This window comes from Equus asinus, chromosome 17, assembly GCF_041296235.1.
Source record: "Equus asinus isolate D_3611 breed Donkey chromosome 17, EquAss-T2T_v2, whole genome shotgun sequence".
Taxonomy (NCBI): Eukaryota; Metazoa; Chordata; class Mammalia; order Perissodactyla; family Equidae; genus Equus; species Equus asinus.
The window spans coordinates 7213203-7229311 of record NC_091806.1 but is presented as its reverse complement, the minus strand read 5'-3'; the positions used below and the strand labels follow the sequence as shown (position 1 = coordinate 7229311).

At 38.9% G+C, this 16109-nt stretch overlaps 1 protein-coding gene across 11 annotated transcripts in view; it reads left to right on the top strand.

Annotated features, from left to right (window-relative positions):
• The window catches only part of LRRC4C (leucine rich repeat containing 4C), a 1166212-nt gene that overhangs the window by 211903 nt on the left and 938200 nt on the right, over window positions 1-16109 (top strand). For 5 of the 11 annotated variants that reach the window (XM_044750116.2, XM_044750115.2, XM_070487549.1 and 2 more), the window contains exon 3: window positions 2165-2244. The exons of the other annotated variants lie outside the window; for them this stretch is intronic. The gene's annotated coding sequence lies outside the window, so the exon portion shown is untranslated. The remainder of the gene's footprint in view (window positions 1-2164; window positions 2245-16109) is intronic. 11 annotated transcript variants of the gene reach the window in all.

Genomic DNA, 16109 nt, shown 5'->3' with positions numbered 1-16109 from the left:
ATAAGCTTCCTGAAGTCAGAAGTGTGATCTGTTTTGTTGATTGCTATATACCCCATGTATAGGTATTCGTTAGAGCAAAGTTGTTGCTCAATAAATACTTATTGTTTGAATAAAGAAAGTAACGAACAACTCTTTTTCTATGAAAATTAATTATGAAATCATTTGAATTTTCTTGGGCCATCAAGGTATTGCTTTTAGTTATGTTTATTTAATAAATTAGGTAGAGGTGAAGTGCAAAATTTTTTCATACCAAGAATTCTTTATGTATGATTATAATGAGATGGGAAAAGTGATCGCTTTCCTTATTTTACCGCATCCAAATCATTTGTTTTTCAATGGGAAGGGCCAATATTTCCAAAATGGGATTTTTAAAAATCTTCTGATTATAAGAACTTTCAGGTGTGCAGAAGTGTGTGTGTGTGTGTCTGTATATGGGGAGGGAGGGGGGTTAATGATTTGAAAAGTATACTCATTTCTCATGATCATCCTTTGTTTTGGATATATGATCCTCCTCTCCCCTCATAAAAAGAAAAAGAGAATGTTAAACAGGAAGAGACCAGAGAAATCCCTACTTGCACAGCTCTCCCTTGAAGGCAGTTATTTCATATTATTTAAGAGAGTGAGGTCTTGTTTAGTAGCTGTAAGTCTTTGAACAAGTTACTTCATCTTCCTGTGCCTGTTTTTCCTCATTGACAGAAAGAGGATAATAATTGTACTGACCTCATAAGTTTGGTGTGAAGAATCAGTGTGTTGGTACATGTAAAGTATGTAGAATAGTGCCTGATACAAAGTAAACACTCAGTAAACATTATCATTACAATTATTTCCATATCCTGATACAAAATACATCACCTTATCCAGGCAGATTATGCCAGTCAGGAAGGGCACGATCCCTGGTTTCAGCTCCAAAGTTTCATGATCCTATAGAGAGTTGTCTCTTAATGAAAATCCCACTCAAATCAGACCCAAACACGTATCTGTAGAAACTTAATAATACCTATTGTTTCCTATTGAAACTGGGTTTCCTAGGACCCCTCCAATCCTGGTGGTTTTGTCCTCAATCTCTGAGAATGTGCTAGCTTTCTTTCTAGTGTTTTTTAAACTTGGGCTAGCCAAAATCTGGCATGGGTGATAGAGGAGGAAACAGTCTCTGCGCCTCTGAAACCTCAAATGGCCCCACATCTAAATGCAAGTGCAATTCAACAGAGTTTGGAAGGAGCAGAATGAGGCCAATATGCGGTGTTTTCCCATCAATATTTCCAGTCTAATGTTGAGGCAGAAGATTAAGCCACATGGTGTAATGCTTCTGCTAGGGCATGAGTCCCGTGGTAAATAAATAGAGACCCTTCAGGCAATGAAAAATTTAGCAATTCTAAATATGGCTACACCTTTGTGTTGAAACACACAAACAGCCACCTGGACTTGGAGAAAATGCGAAGATTTCTTGAGTATTAGCTGAAAGCAGTCTTCTGATTGTGACTGCAGTTTACTTAATGGCCCTTATCCATTTGACTGTCTTCCCAATGACCGCCTCTCTGACTTTCTTTTGATAATTTGAGAATCTGACCACACAGATGCCAAGGGTGAAAAGGATCTTCACCCCACTGAACTCCAAATAGCAACTCTCTGTTCTCATTCCCAGAGGAATGTTTGTGTCTTGTTAGAAGTATTTCTGCGGTACTATGATGTCTACAGAAAAGAATAACGACCAAAGCTTCTCGTTAACTACATTTTAATTGATTTTGTTAAAAAGTCAGCTCACCTTCATCTCAAAGTGGAAACAAAAACAAACTTCTTGACTTAATAAATGAAATACACATATAAAAGTTAAGATGATTTTTGGTCAAAATAATGTGAAAACAATGTAGACTCTCTCACTGTAGTTTAAACTTAGATCCAATCGCTTTTTTTAGTAAAAAGCTAAATCCTTACAAAATAGACATATACACAAACTAAAACATACAAAATTTTTTAAAGATAATTTTAAGACAGGTATTTGATGAAGCCTATTAATGTGCCCTATAGAAATGTACAGCTCTCACATTAAAACTCCTGCATTAACTCAGTTTATTGCCAGACCTTTGCAGTCAGTGCATCTCAGGACCATACTGTGCAGTGAATGGGTTACAGGTATGCCAACATCATAATCTCTTTTTGTTTTCAGGGTAGCAAGGTATGATCAAGGGTGGCTAAAACCTTGAGGTCTTTCTCCTCGCATTATGAACAAGCACGACAATTTCTCAAGTAAGCCATAGAAGTCTTATTTTCTACAAGACCCTTAACATGAAATAGTTTGAACACAATGCTAAAGAATTGTTCATTTATTCTTTCAGTGGACATTTATTGAATACCTCCTGTTAACTATAAACCAATGTATTTATATATAGATATGGGTGGGGTAATAAAGATGGCTGAAGTTTGCTCTCTGACCTTGAGGAAGTCATAGCCTGTAAGGGGAGATAGATACCCACATCACTCAGTCTACTACCATTTGCCATATGTGTAGACCTGTGGGAGCAGGAAGGAGAGTCAGTCTAATTTGATTTGGAATGAGAAATAGGGTGAAGACACACATCACAAAAGAAGTAATGTTTAACCGAACTTTGCAGGTTAAGTGGAGTTCATCTGGAAGATTAGGTGTCATAGGATTGTTTCTCCAATAAATAATTTTCTATTACAACCTTTTTAATGATTGCGTACTATTCCATCACGTGGACATAACACAAATAGTTTAATTGAGTCCTTCTTTTTGGTCATTAGGCTTACTCCATTTTTTGGAAACTATAAACAACATTGATATAAAGATTCTTATAGCTAAATCATAGTACATGCCCTTGATTCTCTTCTTAGAATACAATCCTAGATGTGATATTACTGGTCAAAGGTCCAGCACATGTTTAAAGCTTAAATATATTTTCTCAAGCTAGTAGGATTCTCAAGTATAAGCGAGTAGGACTTTGAGTTCAGAAAAACTTGAGTTTAAACTATAAACATTTTGAGGCAGCCTTGGTGTCCTAGTGGTTAAGTTTGGCACATTACACTTTGGCAGCCCAGGTTCAGTTCGCAGGTGCAGATCTATACCACTTGTATGTCAGTGGCCATGCTGTGGCGGTAGCTCACATACAAAAAGAGGAAGATTGGCAGCGGATGTTAGCCTAGGGCAAATCTTCCTCAACAAAATAAATAAATAAAATGAAATATAAACATTTCTTCTTTTGGTTATTTGATCTTAAACAAGTTGCCTAACCTTCATTACTCTTAGTTTCTTTCTTTTTTTCAAAAAAGATGAGGATAACAATACTTACCTTGAAGTGCTGCTTTAACAACTATAGTAGAGGTTAAAAATTACTTGTTGAATTCCCTTTGTATTTTTGACAGTAGGTGCTAGATAGCTGCTAAACTCTAGCAAGAAATTCAAGTGATCTAAATATTTCAAGTTAGTGTTATTAATTAATTTCTAACAGGAAATGTGTACCGCCTCAATAACTGCATGGTGTAGTCATACTAAATTCATCCTATGGTCCAAATTTCAAAAATTCTGACTCATTGTCCACGTAAGTAACTTTCAAATTGCTGAATTGTTCTTTGACATTTGGTCTGAAACAATAGAAATGTTCTAGTATTGGATGAAGAGATAGAAGCCTGGAAGAAAATTCTTACCCTTCCGCTTATTGCCTGTGTCACTTCATCTCCCAGACCCTCATTCCTATCGTCTCAAAAAGGAACATAGGGTTCCATTTTCTTTGTGCTTCAAAGAATCAAATAAGTAATATAAATGAAACAGATAGATCTCTAACTTGTGATTCTGATATAACCTATTATCCTTATTGGTTTTTAAATATTCCATGAATCTTTTTACTTATTGCAAAAGAGGAGACATCATGCAAAATGTACGCTTCTCTCATGCTTGTCAGTGTACTATGAGTTTTCTGTATTATATTGATGTGGGGCATTTTTGAGTTGAAGGATCTGGATTTATTTTTGAACTTCTGTCAGCACTCCATAATTAACATTACCCAGAAGAGAAATGCTATTTTGCCTCCTGCATCATCAACACAAGTGTCAGCAAATAAGGAAGGCATCATCTTTACCATTATTACTGCTAATGTACGAAGCAGAAAAGGACAGCTGGATTTTCACACACTGAGCTATTAGAAGCGCTGGCATTTAGTGAAATCTGTTTTCAATTTCTACCTACGTTTTTTGCTTTAAGAATGTGTTTAAAGGGGAAAATATCATTTTTATCCCAAAGCTTATTTTTAAACTCCTCATTTGGGACATTCACTGATCTCAAAGTTGTTTATCTCAATGTCATTTTTCCTCCTTGACATAAAAATGAAGTTAATGTTGATTGCTTAGTGGCTATTTTACTTACTGGCATTTACTACCCTATTTTCTCTGTGCCCCAAATTCTCTGTAACGTTTCAGTTTCTCTCTGGTCTCCAATTTTGCTAAAATTTGTAATGGCGATGGATAGAAATAATCTTTTAAAATGAAGAGTTGTGAGGGCTAAATCTTGCTGCAATAAAAGAGCAGGGCTAGAGCTCAGATGTTTGCTATTTATGAAAGTAAAAATTCTGTAGCCTCCATAGTTACAGTGTACCAAAATTAGGTAGTCTAAGGTAATTTTGTTCATTAAGGTTGATAGTTTTTTTTTTAAATCACGTAAATGTTGGGATTGTGAAATGGTACAGCCACTTTGCAAAGCAGTTTGGCAGTTCCCCAGAATGTTAAACATAGAGTTATCATATCATCCAGAAATTCTGCTTGTAGGTGTATACCCAAGAGAATTGAACATATATCTACACAAAAACTTGTACATGAATACTCATAATAGCCCCAGAGTGGAAACAAAACCAATGTCCATCAGCTGATGAATGGAGAAATGAAATATGATACATGATATGATGGAAGATCATTTAACCACTAAAAAGGATGAGATACTGATATATACTACAGGATTGGTGAACTGTGAAAACATTATGGGCAGTGAAAGAAGGTAGACACAAATGACCACATGTTATATTATTCCGTTTGTATAATGTCCAAAACAGACAAATCCACAGAAATAATAAGTAGATTGGTGGTTTCCAGGGGTTAAAAGCAAGGGAGACTGGGGAGGGATTGATAATGGGTATGGGATTTCTTTTTGAAGTATTAAAACGTTCTAAAATTAGATATTGATGATCATTGTATAACTCGGTGAATATACTAAAACTCACTAAATTATATACTTTAAAAGAGTGAATTTGGGGGGCCACCCCAATGGCATAGTGGTTGGGCTCATGACTTCCACTTTGGCAGCCTGGGGTTTGCAGGTTTTGATGCCAGGAGCGGACCTACACGCTGCTCATTGAGCCATACTGTGGCAGTATCCCATGAACCAAGTAGAGGGAGATCAGCACAGATGTTAGCTCAGGAACAATTTTCCTCAAGCAGAAAAAAAAAAATGGACAAAGCTTGGCAGTGGATGGTAGCTCAGGGCCAATCTTGCTCACCAATGAAAGAAAATAAAAGAGTGAATTTTTGATATGCAAATTATATCTCAATAAAGTTCTTATATAAAGAGTAACATATATTCATTAATGAAAAATACAAATTGGGAATGGTGGAAATGAATGGGGAAGTTGCAACCAAACAATTTATCATCATAAGCTTTTCATATTAAATATTCTTTATAAATATTTCTATTTTCAATGTCTCCAGATTACTTTTCAACTAAATTAACCATAACTTACTTAAGTATTTTTTGTTTCAAGTGTAGGTGATTGCCAGCCATTCACTGGTATAAAATGTTTTTTGCATTTTTATTGAGAACCAGGCAAGGTGTCTGTGGTCACTAACACACACCTAGTCTGGTGGTCAGTTTTCTAGCACGCTGTACGTGTGCTCCAGGAAGTAACTAGCAGCTGGCAGCCTTGTAATTCCAGAGGTCATTGTCCTCCCGCCTGGGTCACTGCTGTGGTTGTAACTCATTGTGGGAGTAGACACCGACAATGACATGGCCACCGATGATTGAAGATGTCTTTTATGTACTCCTCATTTAGAGGAAAGTGTGGATGACCATTTTTCTCATTGAAGACAGATTTCAAGTCTTCACCTAGCTCAGTGTGGCAGGCAGGTAATTCACAAACTTGTAGACCACAAACTCTGACAGCCCTGGCTGGGGAATAGGAGAGCAGCTTAGTCTAAAAGCCTTGTATGTCTTTTTACTAATGCAAGATTTAGTACATTTAAGGATATTATAATGTGATCAAGTCAAATTTATAGCAGAATGAACAAATGAGAATAACAAATGGAGGTCAAGATGGGCGTTCACAGTTCTGTATTGTACCAGTTAGATCTATGGGGAAAGAACTTAATGCAAATTGATGTGTGATTGTTCCTGTTTTAAAAGAATGTAATTCAGTTTATGTCTGGTTTCATTAAGGTTGTTGGGACAGAACTTGAAATATTCAGAGAAAAACATGAAGGGTACTGAGTGTGTGTACAGAAGTGTGCATTTATCCTGCACTTTATTGTTATAACACACATGGATCTATTAACTCTCTAATGTGCAAAGTCTGTTACAATTTCATCTTGTATAACTGAGAGCTGGCAACTTTGCCACTCAGAGAAGTAATGTGACCACTCCATATCTGTAGCACTCAACCTATGGCAGCGTGTGACACATTTACTGTGTGATAGAGAAGACTCAGGGGGTACACTTAGACATATAATCATGTGACCTGTTGGTTACTGATGGATGCTTAAACTAAACTAAAATGAGTATGCTAACATTTCTCTGTCAGATTTCATCTCTTCAGCCTCACAGTTATTTATAAAAGAGAGATAGAGGCTGTCCCAGTGGTGTAGCGGTTAAGTTCGCATGCTCTGCTTCGGTGGCCCGAAGTTTGCAGGTTTCGATCCTGGGCACAGAACTAGCACCACTCGTCAAGCCACGCTGTGGCGGCATCCCATTGGCAGAGATGTTAGCTCAGGGCCAATCATCCTCACACACACGCAAAAAGAAACAGAAAAGGGGGCTGGCTCTGTGGCCAAGTGGTTGAGTTCACACACTCTGCTTCGGTGGCCTGGGGTTCACCAATTCAGATCCTGGGCACGGACATGTGCGCCTCTCCTCAAGCCATGATGTGATGGCATCCCACATAGAAGAACTAGAATGACTTACAACTAGGGTGTACAATTATGTACTGGGGCTTTGAGGAGAAAGAAAAAAAAAAAGAGGAAGATTGGCAACCAATGTTAGCTTACTGCCAATCTTCCTCACCAACAGAAAAGGTTCCAGTGGGGATTAATGTCCTCCTTACATAATTTTGCATAAGATAAACACAAACTTTCATAGGAGTTGCTATGTTATGAAGTCATTTCATGGAGTAATTAACAAACGTCCTGTCATAATCCAGTGGGAATGTTTATACTATGTATTTTACAATACATGACAACTGAGAATCAGAGTGATTTTAACTTTCAGCAACCAAAGTGTAGAAACAAGAATTGGGAAAGGAAGTAGAGAAATGAAATGACATTAATGAAGTCCCTATTCTAGCACTATTCAAGAGGATTCTAGAATGTTAACACATTCAATCCTCCAGAAATCGTAGGAGGTAGTCTTCACTACCTCCATTTCACAGCGAAGGAAACTAAAGATCCTAGGTCATAAGCTTAGTTCTTAGCATATTTTTAATTCCATGCAACAGATTTTAGAGCTTACGTTTTTACGGTAAACCACATATTATAAACACAACCATGATGTTGGGAAGATGTTCAGCTCTAGCTTTTCTTACGAAAATTGAGTCATCACTGTCTTGCAACGCTTGACTAATTTCTTAACACTGTAGTCACCATCACATTTTATTTGATCCACATGTGTTTTCAAAAATGTGACAATTCGCTCTTTGGTCAGGGCACCAGGAAAGCCCAAGATCAAAAGTAAGCTTGATTAGAAAGAGTAACTGTGGAAACAAAGACTGCGCTTTCTTCAAATGTTCATTGCTGTTCCTGGTGCAAGACTAAGTTACAGCCCCCCTCTGACACTCGCCCTACCCACACACTTTGGTCACACCTTAAATTAAAGTAAGCAAACAAACAGATAAAGATGACTTTGCCTCATAGTAACTGGAGACATGTGCGGACTCCACAGCGTCTGCTTGAGGACGATAGAGAGGTCATTACGCAGTCTGGTACTTACCCTGCCATGGGGAAATAAGTAAGAATGTTGTAAGCCCCATTATTAGAGACTCATTCACAGTCTTTTCTAAATATTGCTCCTTCCTATTATTTAACAGCATATAAACGATAAACCCTGAGGCTCAATTTCTTTCCACGTTCTTGAAAGCATTGTCTCTCTATATTCCCTCCATTCTTAGACCGGCTTCTCTAAGAGCAGAGGGATGGATACCAACAGCTCCTGGACCTAGAACCTTCCTATTTGTATTCAGGTACTAGACATCTCCACCAGCCCAGAGCTTACAACAATCATTGTGACCCAAAGATGTCCCATTAGTCTGCTCGGCTGCCGTAACAAAATACCACAAACTGAGGGCCTTAAACAACAGAGATTTGTTTTCTCATGGTTCTGGAGGCTGGATGTCCAAGTTCAAGATCAAGGTGCCAGCAGGGTTGGTTTCTGGGGAGGCCTCTCTCCTTGGCTTACAGAAGGTGACCTTCTCACTGTGTCGTCACGTGGTCTTTCCTCTGTGCACACATGCTACTGATGTCTCTTCCTCTTCTTAAAAAGGCACCAGTCCTATCAGATTAGGGCCCCACCCTTTTGACTTCATTTAACCTTAACTACCTCCTTAAAGGTTCTAGCTCCAAACACACTCCCACTGGGGGCTAGACTTCAACATATGGATTCTGGGGAGACACAGTCCAGTCTGTAACAGACAGCATTACATTAATTTGCACAGAGAAGTTGTATTCCACCCCCTGGATCTTTATAATCACCAGAGGGATGAAGAGAGGAACTTTAAAAAGTACTGATAGCCAGGCCCTACCTACCCCAGAACAATTAAATCAGAATCTTCCAGTCCAGGGAAGGGCATGCTAAGCATTTCTTAAAAGCTCCCCATGTTATTATAAATTGTGTCTAAGATTGGAAACGAGAGACCTAAGCCATTTAGGTCCTATTGGTCTAATCCATAATGTTGTGAATTCTATTGGGGAAAATGAAGGGGGAATTAGTGCTGGCATTGGTGCAGGCGTTATAAGCATGTTACAGTATGCTTAGAAGGAGTATATACTGTATATTATACTTATTATGATCTATACACTAAATTATGTGATATACCAGAAAACATATTGATACTCTATACCATAGTATCCTCAAGAATGTAGGGACAAGATAATAGACAAAGCTCTAGAATTAAAGAGCTAGGGTTCTAATTCTGTTAACATGTCCTTAACATTCTTAAGACAAATAGGAATGCTAATAATAGTATCTTCCTTTGTTACGAGATTAAATAAGATCATGCATGCAAAACCACAAATAGCCCACCAGTATTACTATTATTAGCAATAGGTAAAGAAATCAGATGGAAAAGGCCAGAAGTGTCTATTTCCATTTATCTTCTCTCTGATACACTAAGATCCTCAGGCTTTGGAGCAAGAGTTTCAGCAGTGTGTCCTTGCAGAGCCTAAATTAGCTAAATTTTACATATCAAAGTGGTGGGACTTGGGGCATCAAAGGGCATATGGAAATAGCAGAGTAATTCTAAAACAAGTGGTTAAGGTCACAGTAGAGATGCCAGAAAGCTGTGGGTAACATTCTAGCTATTCAAGGTGATTTTTGAATTTTGTGTGGCTTCTGCTAGAGCCCTAGCAGAGAATGAAGGCAGCCCTTTTTAGATCACTACTGTTCTGTGGGAATATTAGATTTTTTTATGATTAATCTTAAGAATCTGCAAACCCAACTTGTTGAAAATTTTCAGAAGATGTCGAAAAAACGGTGTTTTGAGTTGAGGCCGCCTATGAGAAACAGCTTTTTCTAAAACACTGAGCAGTTTGGTTTGGCATTTCAATCTGTCTCCTCGTACATTTATATTAGAAAAAGCAGACCTGGTAGAAATGTTGATGCTGAGACTTGAGAATGGTTAAAAGATAAAGCTTTTGTTGGCTTTCTTTTAGATATGTTCCCTTATTCTCCTCTGAAGTGTGTGGGAAGCCCTGCCTGTTTAATCTTTAGCATTTTGATGAAATTGCCATAATAAGCTTTTCTATGTTTTGTAAATCCTTATCTTAATTGGAGATCTGAATGGGGTTAATGGTGGCTGTTTTCCTGGATGCTTTTCAAGGATATGGCTTCAGTGTAGAAACACTGGCCAGCTAAGAATAAACCTAACAAGGTTTATTCTTAAATCACCTGGTGGTTAAATGCATGGATTCCGAGCTAACATGCCTGGTTTGAAATATCACCTTTGACACTTACTAGTTTAAGTTCTTTCAGACTCACATTACTCAGCTGCAAAATGAGGATAATAATAGCATGTTCTTCATGGAATTGTTGTGAAAATTGTTTGCTAATGCATAGGAAATACTTAGAGCACCGGGGGGGTCCATAGCAAGCATCACTACATGTTAGGGATTCCTAAAGCTTATTTTAAGGTTCTTTTACCAAACCCAGTAAAGGGGCACAAGTCCGAAGTCTATGAGAAAGGAAACTCGCCTCTGAGCCACGCTGGTCTGGATTTGAGTCCTGACTCACTTAGAAGCTGAATAATTTTAGGCAGCAATCACTAATAACCTTTGTTAACTTGTCTCTAAAATGGAGAAGATATACGGTCTCCTTTATATATTTGGCATAATGGTTAAATGAGATGAACTTCCATTGCTGCCGGCTGGGTTTAAGCCACTATTACCTCTTGCCTTCAGGATTGCAGTAGCCTCACAATTGGTCTCATAGCTTCCTTTCTTATCTATTTACAACTCATTCACCATGCAGCAGTCTAAACAATTTAAAATATAAATTAATACACAAAGGTTGAATCACTATATTGTACTCCTGAAACTAATGTAATATTGTATGTCAACTATACTTCAATAAAAAAATTAAAAAGGATGTAAAATAAAATATAAATTAAAACATGGCACTACCCTGTTTAATGTGTTCACTGGTTTTCTATCATTCTTGAAATGAAGGCCAGTCTTACAGCCATGATCTGGTGGCCCCCCCCACACTCTTTTCCTTCCTAAGTTTCCCAGCTTATCTCGAACATCACCGATTCCCTTGTTCACTATGTTCCAATAACACTTGCTTTTCTTATGTTCCTGGAACATACCCAGCTCTTTCTTACCTCAGGGCCTTGGCACATGTTCATGCTCACAAAAAACCTGGGATCTGTAAAGGGCTGGTGCTGCTTTTCAACCTGCATGTCTCTACTCAAAAGCGTCTCCTCAGAAAGGACTTTACTTACCATCTAAGTTAAAGTGGGCAACCCTCCAGGGTGATCTCATCATAGGTCATCTCTTTAGTAAGTGTTGTCATACTTTACAATAACTTGTTCATTTATCTGTTTACTTGTGCGTTGTTTCTGATCCCTGATACTTGCAGGCCAGGATCTTATCTGAATTCATCATCTTTATATTCCACGATGCCTGGCACATAGTAATTTCAATGAATATCCTTGGAAGGAAGAAAGGAAGGAAGGACACAATGAAAGTAATAGTACGCAAAAGGTGCTTAGTCTATTTTTGCTTTATTAAGGAAAAAAATAATCACCTTATATACCTGGAGTATATACAATTTTTGTTAATCAAATCCCAATAAAGCTGGAAAACTAAAAACGAAAAAGAAAAATAATGAAGAGAAAATTTAAGCACTGAATGAAAAAGTTTTGCTGACAGTTAGTGCCATTCAACACTGTCTTGACTCTGCAAGCTGGACTTCTGGGAAGGAAAGGTGGAGTAGTTCTTTCAAAGCCATGAGTCTTGGAACTGTCTCTTCCCCGGAGGAAAGCAGTGTCTCTCTGTAAGTGGTGGTGTTTGGCTGGTCTTCTCTAGATTTGTCCACTGGCAAGTGCTGGTCTGACTGACGGTCGTCCACTGTGTAAGGAGTCGGGCACCCAGCTGCTTCTGCCACAATCATGCCACGCCCAAGACGTTAAGTGTTCAAAGCAGGATGTGGTGCCCAGGCAGGTCTACAGTGGTTTCAGGAGGCTAGTTGGCCAAGTCAGGATTTGGCAGTGCCATCTCTGCCTTATACTTTCCATCACTTTCTCCTTTACTGAGCAACAACATGCTTATGTGAAGAATCTTAATTCCTTGCAGTCTGCATCGCGGCGCTGCTATTTCTAGAAGGCCGAGATAATACTTTCTCTCCAGATCTGTTCTTGAAGGCTCTTGTCTCACTAAAATTGCTTTTCCTGTCTCCACCAGCTGGACACTCAAAAGCATTATCTCAAGAGGACCTATTTTAGTTTTGTCATCCATCATCTGGAGAGAAAAAAAAAAAAAAGTGAGGACTCATTCCGATCTAACAATTGCATGTGGCTGCTTCAAAGAAAGTAGGGGGTGGGGGGACATATCTGCTGAGTTGCCTCCTACTTCTCATTAATGTCACCTGTTAGTGACTTTTCCAGAAGATGTCCTCCTGCAGGCTATCTTGAAGGGCGGGCATTTTGGTCTGGGAAGTTTGTGTATACAGATATATCCTCAGCAATACTGATCCTGATGTTCAACTTCGATTGCTTACCTTATTCCAAGGCGCTATTCTGAGAACTTCTTATATATCAGTTCATTTAAACTTCACATTCATCAGATAAAGAAACTGAGGCACAGAGAGGTCAATGCGGTGTCCAGAGTGACCCATGAAGTTGTAGAGCTGAGATGTTAACCAGATAATCTGGCTTCAGAAGACTCACTCCTTTTTTTGTTGTTGTTGAGGAAGACTGGCCCTGAGCTAACATCTCTGCCGGTCTTCCTCTCTTTTATGTGGGATGCTACCACAGAATAGCTTGATGAGTGGTGTATGGGTCTGCTCCTGGGATCTGAACTCGAGAACCCCTAGCTGCCAAAGCAGAGGGCCTGAACTTAACCACTATGCCACTGGGCCGGCCCCCCGATGACTTACTCTTAACCTCTACAATCTATTCTCTCCATGGCTGTGGCTTTCTAGTCTCTGTGGGTCTTGGTCTGAGTCTTTGGGGTACAGGGACTCTTGCACATATCAAAATAAAATTTGCAACGTTATTAAAAAATATTAATCATCTAAAACCAATAGCTTCAGAAAAAAATGCTTCCTAGCAAAATTTCAGGGTGTGATTACAATTCTATATCTAAGCCTGTCCAGGGTTTGAATCCTGGTTACCAAAGCAGCTGCCTTTTCCTCAGCATCTTAGATGATATTTGCAGAACTAAAGGGTTTATATTCAAAATATTCTAGAGTTTTGTTATGGGCTCTCAGGCACATGTGCTCCTCAGAATGAAAGCTCTACAGAGTAAACTGCTCATGTTGTCTGTCCGAGTGTCTATCCGTATCCCATCCTCAAGAAGACAGGAGGAATTAAAGACGAAACAGTAGACTTGGACCAATTTTAAGGACTCCCCAAAGAAATAGGTCTTTCTGTGATGAGCACAGCTGAAGAAGCTGAAAAAAAGAGATTCATTTCCAAAGCAAGAGTTTCTAGTGACTTAGGATCAAAGCATTATGTAATATCATAGTCCTTTGATGCCTTATCAACTCTGTGTGCATATGTGTATGTGTTATGAGTCTCCGGGGACTCAGTTTATTATTAAATAGTTGTTTGGGGGAAAATTGCCTTTATACCACAGATTTTCCATTTCAAACTCCCAAGTATTTAAAGAGGAGCGCGTGAAAAGAATATTGGAGCCAAAATCATTTTTGTCTCAGCTCTACCATTTACAAACTGAAAGATGTTAAGCAAATCACTAAACCTCAGTTGTCTCATATCTAAAAATTGGAATAAAAGAGCTCGATTTCAGGCCTTATTTGAAGATTCGTAAGACAATGTAGGCAAAATGATTTTAGTGCCATGGCTGATACACAAAGGACACTCAGCAAATGACAGTTCATGAAAGGGAGTCATTATATAGAGCATACAAAATCCTTAGGTTCTGGCCCATCATTAAACATGAGAGGAAGCAGCATAATTAACTTCCTAATTAATTGATGAGCCAGTACTAATTCTATATGGAGGGACAGTCCAGAGATGGTGGGAAATCCACATCCTCCCTGGCAGTTCTCCCCACTGGCACTCTATTCATCAAATAGAAAAAAGTTGAGTCAATGTCAGCAGAAGACCCCTTTGGACAAGCCCATCTCATCTCTAAACTTAGCATTTGGGACCTTTTCATCAGCCCATAGTGCTGACTCAATCAGATTAGTTAGGAGACAGAGAGGGAATGAAGTATTGGACACCATCCATTCAGGAAAGAGATGGTGTGCCCAAGAGGAGATGCACAAATTCTAGAGATAGCCCAAGATCATGGGATCCAGAGAATAGGGCAGGGAGGCCCCTAAGAGGATAGCATAGCCAAACTAAATTTTTGCCCCCATTTTGGCCTAAAAACTATACTGCATTTGCTGGAGTTTGGTGTGTGTGTGTGTGTGTGGAACAGCCAAAAGTATTCTGGAAGCTTGAAGAAGCCCAATTTAGAACCAAAAAAAAAACCCCCCGAATGCACGAAAGCAAACAAAATTGACATGGTTCATTTTTGTATAAACACTTGGGAATAATTAACATTTTTTAAGAAAATTTGCCAGTGCTAAAATCTTTCAAAGAAAACCAATGCATATTCTCCTTCTGAGATGTTTATCGGTTTGTAAAGAGGAAAAATTATTAGTTAGAGTACCAAGGAAAGGCCTTCGGGTCTCTGAATTTGTAAATCACCAGATCTTTGGTGCAGGGTGGGGAAGATTCTTCACAGATTCTCAGGAAGAGACGATTCAGGCAAGGGAGGAAAAAAATAGCTTGAGTATCATCTTCAAATCTATGGTTAAGCATTTTATTCTAAAGAGTCTTTTCTAATAGTTGATGTTTTTTTTCCCCGTGAAATAAATTTTACTCCCACAGAAGTGAAATTCGAGCCCCTAGGCACGAAGGTTTTGAAAACCTTGCAGTCTGGGTATTTCCCTCAGGACCTGAAGGGTTAAGCCTTGAGCTGCCACTAGGTGTCACGTTGGGATCACTTTCGGGAACTCAAGCTCCCTAAATGGCTCCAAACAAGAAGAGGTACCTTGTCAGTTAATTTCAGCTACTGTTCAGTTTCTTTAAATAGAGACTGTTACTCTGCACATGTCAAATCTGCAGAGTCTTTTGCTTTGTCTTACAGATATTTACAACCATTTAAACTTTTCACCCCACCACGCAGGCCTAGCAGGAGGTAGATTTTGAAATAGGAGAGGTTTGACTTAATGAGGCCAGGTTGTAGGGAGAGAGGTCTCTTTTGGTCTTGTGTCCCCCATAATCTCCTTTATTTCTTCCGTCCTAGGACACCTGAGATTAACATTCAACCCGAGACATAATCTTACTCTTACTAGAAAAACTGCAGCACAGGTGCAACTGATTGCCACCCCTGGCTAAGTCCCATATATGGAAATTCTGGAGCTCCCACTGGATTTCATCATCACATCTCCTCGTCCTCCCACCCCTAACTTCCCTGCCGAGCACTACCTTCCTAGCTGAGGTCCCCAGCATTCCTCTTCTTCCTGAGTCATTTGGTTAACTTAGGAAGCAATTGGACAAATGAAATGGTCCAAATTGGAGGCTTAATCATTCAACAGTTTGCTAATTCCAGAAATACTGTGTTGTAAAAGAAGGCAGTTTTGGAAGGTGATGTTCTGACCACAGAGAATGGCAATTCAGCACAATTAAACTAGGTGGTGATGGAGGAAATGGGATGGTTTGAATCCCAGGGGATGGTGATTATTCTTTGTCCTGGAAATATCTCATACGGCTACCTGTTCTGGTATACAAAAAGCAAGCCCTGTCTCTAGGCAGGCACAGACAGTTAGTAATAATTACAAATATCCTTATTTGTTTCAGGATTAGATAGGTTAACTCTATCTGAAAAAAGTAAAATAAAATAAGAAAGAGGCTCAAGAAACACCGTGTTTCTGAACAAATCTCTGTCTGAACCTATAAAAGCAA